A 7199-nucleotide genomic window follows, 5' to 3' on the forward strand; every position below is an offset into this window, starting at 1 on the left:
GAGTCTTGACAGAGGTGATCGAATTAAAATGAGGTCATTAGGGTGGGCCCTAATCAACTATGACTGGGGCCCTTATTTAAAAAAGGGAAATTTGGACATAGAGGCAGACAGACACAGAGGGAAGATGATGTGAAGAGACACAGGGAGAAGACAACCATCTACAAGCCAAGGAGAGAGGCCTGGAACAGACCCTTCCCTCAGAGCCCTCAGAAGGATCCAACCTCAAGGACACCTTGATTTTGGACTTCCAGCCTGCAGAACCTCAAGACAAGACAGTTCTGTTGCTTAAGCTACCCAGACTGTGGCACTTAGTTCCATAACCCCCGGCGGACTAATACGGGTGTGTTGGAGAACTCCAGATCGGTAATTGTGTGAACTTGATTCTCGGTGCCAGTTCGGCTTAGGGACATATCCAGCAAAGGCCTGGGAACATAGCAAGTCCCCAAGCCTGACTTAGCCAGCTTCTGGTTCAGCCACTGCTGGTGGCCACTCTTCCCTTCATGAGGGGAAGGACTCTTTCATCAACACAGCCAGCTCTTTACTGCTGATGAACTCACTGGACAAGCAGCATCTCCCATTTGGCTCAGGGCTTGGCTCTGGAGACCAAGCAAACAGTCCACTGCAGGTGTGTGTGAGGGGTGGGGGGAAGACCACCAAGGAAGCATCATTTTACGGGGAGCCAAAAGCCCTATGTCATACAAGCATGAGCCCACAAGCAGGCATTCACTTGTGCACTGGCAGAAATCCCCATAACTAAGGTGATTTCTTAAAGATTTTCTTTAGAAGACACATACTTTTAAATCAGAAAATTCAAGCTGGGCGGGCCTTTCCAGTCCTCTACTCTGAGGGTAAAACTGGCTTAGAAATGTTTGTTTGACTCACACAGTATTTTAAACACCAGAGGATTTCACATAAACATCCAGATTTTCAGCATCTCTTGAAGAGTCAAATGCTCTGGACAGCCTGGCTCAGCAGTTCCATCCGACATCAGCTGCTCATTTAGATGGAATCCATATATGTTAAAGTCAGGACAACCCCATCCTATTGGATTCACTCATTTACTTTAATTACCTGAGCCTGTAGGCATATGAGTTTGCAACTTCTAGTCCAAATACCCCCTTTTCATAGATGAGAAAACTGAGGTCCAAGGAGGTCAAGTGATTTACTCCAGGTCACATAGCAAATTAGGCACAAAGCCAAGACTAGAATCCAAACCCAGGGCCCCTTCCACTTGGGCCCTGCTCAGCATCCCAACCAGAGTCTATTCTGACTGGTGCTGCACTGGTTGTTAATTATTATTATTTTTTAAAAGATTTTATTTATTTATTTGACACACAGAGAGAGAGAAAGAGACAGCGAGAGAGGGAATACAAGCAGGAGGAGGGAGTGGGAGAGGGAGAAGCAGGCTTCCTGCAGAGCAGGCTTGATCCCAGGACCCTGGGACCAGGACCCAAGCTGAAGGCAGCTGCTTAACGACTGAGCCACCCAGGCGCCCCTAATTATTATTTTTTTTTAATCACCCATGTATCTAAGCACTGTTGATGCTATGGTGAAGAAAACAAAGTCCCAACTCTGGAGTCACTCTACTGAAGAGTCAACAAAAGGGGATGAAGCAGAAAGAATTGAGGTAGAGATCAGGAAGAACTTCCAGGCTCTTCAAATGATGAGGTCTGGCAATAGTCCACCCTGAAGTCTTCTGTTGCTGGAGATACACCTCATCTGTTTGGTCTGGGGAATAAGAACATCTTGTGAGCCCCTCCAAAGGCTTGGGAGGAGTCAGTTCTCTGTTCTCAAAAGAGCACTCTTAAGATTCAGAGATTCCCCAATGTGGCTTGGGCCTGTGATATTCCCATTGTTTTGCCTTCCATCCGCATTCAGGTAAGGCATTGCTGACTCACTGGTGAGTCTGAGTTTCAGGCAGTTAGATGTATGTTTCAACACAGGGGCATTGATGTATAGCTGCAAGGAATCTGGGAATTCCTCTCTCCTGTTCCCAGGCAGTTCTTACTTTGTGAGGACAGGTCTCTTTCACCACCCAGAAGCTTTAACCTCTACAGTATCAATCATATGACAATAAAGCCATGTGACCCAAATCCCACTTGTCTTGGCAGAGCAGAAGGCGTGGCAACTGGGACTGCTCCCAGTGGTTCCGTACAGTGGAGAACTTAGTGTCCCTGGTGTCAGTAATAGCAATAGACTGGGCTACTTGTCAGTGGGGCTGTTGAAGAGGCTGAACAATCCAATTCTGTGCTCTCTCAGAGAAACTCAGACCTTCTAGAAGGCATTTTGGAGCCCATCATGACTACTCCAAATCCTATCTGGCTCCATCCAAGTGTTTCAAGGTCCTGGGGCTACAGATGAGCCTAACACATTGCCTAAACTGCAGCCTGAATTGTTGCCCTTCCTCTGTCCCCTTACCCCGTAGAGGCACCCCAGAGTGTGATCCAGTTTCAAGGCTCATGGAGATTTTTACAGTGGAAGCTGCAGCAGAAATAAATTTATAAATGAATCTCACTTTGCAGCCCAGGCAATGAAACTGACTTCAGTTTGGGATTTTAGGTGGATTCCCCACTAAAGCGTTCAGAATTATTAGTTTCTGACTCTCTTTTTATCCTTGAACTGAGCCAAGCACTGGTAAGTGTTCTCAAAGAAGCAAATTTCTTTACCCCAAACTTGGATCTATGGGGAGGAGGAGTAGGGGAAAAACAAGGCCCAGTAAATCTCTTAGAAGTAAGCTGTCTCCCTGGGGTCCTCCCCTCCTTCTCTCTCCCCTTTGCTGCAAATCCCAGAGTCCACTTCCACCTGCCCTGGCGAAAGAAGCTTCCATTGGCCCCACAGACAAAAGAGCCAAATAAGAAACCACCATGAGTGTGAAGATTCACAGTCCTGATTTTAAATATGCTGCCCTGTCAAGACAGAGCCGTGTCCCGATTTCGACTCCACGGTCAGCACCAAACAACAGATGCTGTGATTATATGCTGTTGTCGATCTGAAAGCTTTCTGAAATTGGTCAAGTGTGAATGGGAGGGATCGTCTCTGCAGTTATCTGCTCTTTGTTTTCTCATGTAAATCATTCTCTGGCCCCAGTCAAGTCCTCCAGAGCCGCAAGGCACAGGCCAGACTGGAACTCTTGTGAGCCAGGAGCTGCTAGCACAGGTCAGGCTTTAGAGTGTAAGAGCAATATAGGGTGACTTATTCTGCAGCATCACTTTGCTGCTGTGTTTAACATAGAAAGAAGGGAGGGAAAGGCCGAGCAGGGAGACTAGTTGGAAGGCCCCTCTCTCACCCTAGCCTGCTTTTCCAACCACATCTCTTACCCTATAGCCCCTAGTTGACTCTTCCCAGAACACACACTGCAGCTGCTGGCCTCCCATTCTTGATGAAGTTGCTTCCACTTCAAATATTAATAATAATACAACTACTGGAATAATAGCTGCTACTTACTAAGCATCCATAACTCCAATCAAATGTGGTTATCTGGGGATACAGAATCTTATGGAGGACAGCGTGGTTAAGGTGTTGGACTTCTGTCCAATAGGACTGATTGACCAAGTGTGTTTATCTCCCTTCCCTCCTCCGACCATTCTAGTACAACCACAAGGTTAAGAGAGGACAAAAAGCATGGGAGGGGGGATAAGAAGGGATAAAAGATTCCAAAAGAAATATTAGGAGATGAAATATTATTTCAACAGAAACAGGGAGTGGGGACAGCTGATGTTTTGGTTATGAAGCTTTCAGTACCCTTTGATTTTTAAAGCAGATGAACATAATATTTAGGAAAGATATCATCGTCATGTACTTTCAAAGACAAAAGAAAAAGCACGTGGGAGCCAGGAGACCCGAGTGTGAGACCTTTCTTTGGCATTCAGCGACTGCCAAGCTTGTCGTGGCTGCTCTCCGAGCCTGAACCCCTCATTGGAAGGAGCTAAACCAATCCTTCAATCACCTTCTAGTTCTAACAATTCCTAGTTCAGTGATTAAATTCCAGAGGCAGCACTGATGGCCCCAGAAAACCAACCTATGCTTTGGAATTCGTCAAAACTTGTCTCAAATTTCCCTTCTCCCGGTTTCTAGCCGTGTGAACTAGCAGGACCTCAGCTTACCCATCTCCTGCATGAAGGTACTGACTGTTTCACAGGATTGGCAACAAGATCAAATTAAATAAATAAATAAAACAGTAATAGGCCTATCAAATGTTATTTTTCTCCACCATCCTTAAGCAAGGACCTGGCACAGTTCTGGGCACCAGGCATTTGCTTAATAGAAACCTGGAGAATTCAGAAATGAGCTGCTATACATCTATTCTTGGGTCAGGAAGGATACGAAACACTTCATTTCTGTTGATTGGATTAGGGGCCGGGTCCCAGTGTGGATCTCAGAGCCTAGTGAATAATGCCTTTGAGGAGATGTAGCTAGCGAAAGGGCAGACCAGGGAGGGTATAAATGAGAGGTTCTTTGACCAAGCAGCTGCCCCACCTCGCACCCCACCATCCCTCCAGTGTGGGACTTTCTCTTAACACAGTCCACATACCCAGCCTCAACCTAGATCAGCCTCCTACCATTAACCAGTGGTTCTGCGGGAAAGGTGAAGATGACGCCCATGGGGATTTCCACGCTCTTGAGGGGCTCTGGGCTGGCACACTCATTTCCATACTACTAGCTCCCTTCCACGCTAATTTCTCCGCATCACCTAAAACTTTAGTTGTATAGTATTCAAAAAGGTCATTCGATCTGGCTCCTGACCCTAAAAACCTACAGCCCGAATCCCACCTCAATTCCTACAGCCTGAACCCCCATTTGTCTGAGCTAAGTCAAGGCCTGAAAGGTGACTGCATGTCATGGAGGGTTAGCCCAGTCAAGGAAGGAAGGGAAGATGTACCTACAAATGTAAGAGTTCAGTGTTGAGCTCATGTAACTCCCGCCAGCAGAACACCAGAGTCAAGAGCAAACAAGGCTCAGGTCTTCCCTAAGACAGACTCAGACCAGAGGCCTGAGCCCATCCCACATGAAAAACACAAGCATCATTCCCTCATTCATCAATCAGTAAATATTTATTGAACACCGACTATATGCCAGATAAATTCCCTGCCCTCATGAAACTTACCACCCCCTATTGCCTTCTTCTATTCGTACTGAAGCCCTCTGTTTAAACTTTCAATTATGTGGCCTTCTGCTATTGTGACTACCTCCTCTCTGCAGCTTCCAGCCCCATTCTAATCTATCCTACAGACCTCTGTGGGCTCTGGTCCATTCATTCTCCTGCTCAAAAACATTCTGTAAGATCCCAAAGTTTATTGAACCAAGAAACTGTATTCACTCATCCAACAGATGTTTATTGTGTATCTAATATGTGCCAGGCTCTGTTCTAGGTTTTGGGGGATACAGCAGTGAGCAAGACAGAAAAGAACTTCTGTTCTCATAGTGCTTATATTTTAGTGGGAGAGACAGACAATAACCAAGATAAATGAGCGAAACAAGTAAAGCATGTTAGTTGGTGTTAAGTTCCAAGAAGAACAATAAGTTAACAGAGATTAAGAAGGGGAGAGGGCAGGGGAGAAGTAAAATTTTACATAGACTAACCAGGGAGAAGATGACATTTGAGTAGAGATCTAAGAAAGTGATGGACGGAGCCCTGTAGATAGCAGAAGGAAGATTGTTCCGGAAGGAGGGTCTGGCAAGTGAAAAGGCCCTGAAGTGAGCACATGCTTGCCCATTAAAGGATGGGCAGGGAGGTCAGAATGAAGTTCAGTGGCTGGAACAGAGTGAGGAGCAAGGGGAGAGTGTTGGGATTTGAGGACTGAGAGATAATGACTTTAGCTTTTACTCTGAGGGAGATAGGGAGCCCCTAGGAGCTTTAGAGTGTAAGAGCAATATAGGGTGACTTATTTTGCAGCATCACTTTGCTGCTGTGTTTAACATAGAAAGAAGGGAGGGAAAGGCTAAGCAGGGAGACTAGTTGGAAGGCCCCTCTCTCACCCTAGCCTGCTTTTCCAACCACATCTCTTACCCTATAGCCCCTAGTAGACTCTTCCCAGAACACACACTGCAGCTGCTGGCCTCCCATTCTTGATGAAGTTGCTTCCACTTCAAATATTAATAATAATACAACTGGAATAATAGCTGCTACTTACTAAGCATCCATAACTCCAATCAAATGTGGGTTTTTTTGAAATATTATCTAATTTCACTCACAGACATTATTTCATTTAATGTTCATATTTTGCCCTATGTATTAGGAAAGCTGAGGCTTTTTACAAAATGCCACCAATTGGAAGGTCCCTGGGCCCAACCATAAGATACAGAACAATTGCTCCCCTTTGGGTCTCTAAGGCAGCTTTTCCATCTTTGAGGGTCTCCAGCCCATGTGACTCTCTGGGAATTTCCTCACCAGAAGTCTGAACAAATTGAGAAATGTTGGAGATGACCCTAAAAAATCAATATCAATTTTCCGAATAGAAAAAATAGACGCAAAAGACATTTTGGGCAAAGAAAATAACATCGCAAATGTTCAGAGGTACCACGTGGGAAGGTCAGGAAACCGCAGTTTGCTGGAGCTTTAGTATTTGTAGGGACGAATCAGTCAGGAAAGAGACGTAGAAGGCCTTGAATGCCGTATCAAAGAGTTGAGCTTTCTCCTCTTTATAGTCATGGAGCGTGGAAAGGTTGTAAGTACACAAACAAACAAAAATATTGTTGAAGCTTGAGCAAGATAAGAGTGTCTGGAAATGCTCTGTGGCGACCTGGAGAGAGAGAATGCTTTCCTTTTATTTTTTATTTATTTATTTTTTAAAGATTTATTTATTTATTTGACAGTGAAAGAGAAAGAGAGAGCGAGAGCAGGAACACAAGCAGGGGGAGTGGGAGAGGGAGAAGCAGGCCTCCCGCTGAGCAGGGAGCCCGATGCAGGACCCCAGGATCATGGCCTGAGCCGAAGGCAGACGCGTAACAAGTGAGCCGCCCAGGCGCCCCGCTTTCCTTTTAAAGAAAGCAGACCCTAAGCTCTGGCTGATGGTTGCCATCCAGGAAAACAGGCCCAGGTTTGCCAGTGGGAAATCTAGATTTTTATGTAAAACTTTTTATATGTTTGCAACACATTTTAAGAAATGTTAATTATGTGAGCCAGGTGGAACAGCCCACAGGAGCTGTCATTTGGGGGTTTCTGCCCTGCAGTATAAATGAGCTCTAAGAGGACAGGGACT

The sequence above is a fragment of the Zalophus californianus genome, chromosome 10, assembly GCF_009762305.2.
Source record: "Zalophus californianus isolate mZalCal1 chromosome 10, mZalCal1.pri.v2, whole genome shotgun sequence".
NCBI classification, from domain to species: domain Eukaryota; kingdom Metazoa; phylum Chordata; class Mammalia; order Carnivora; family Otariidae; genus Zalophus; species Zalophus californianus.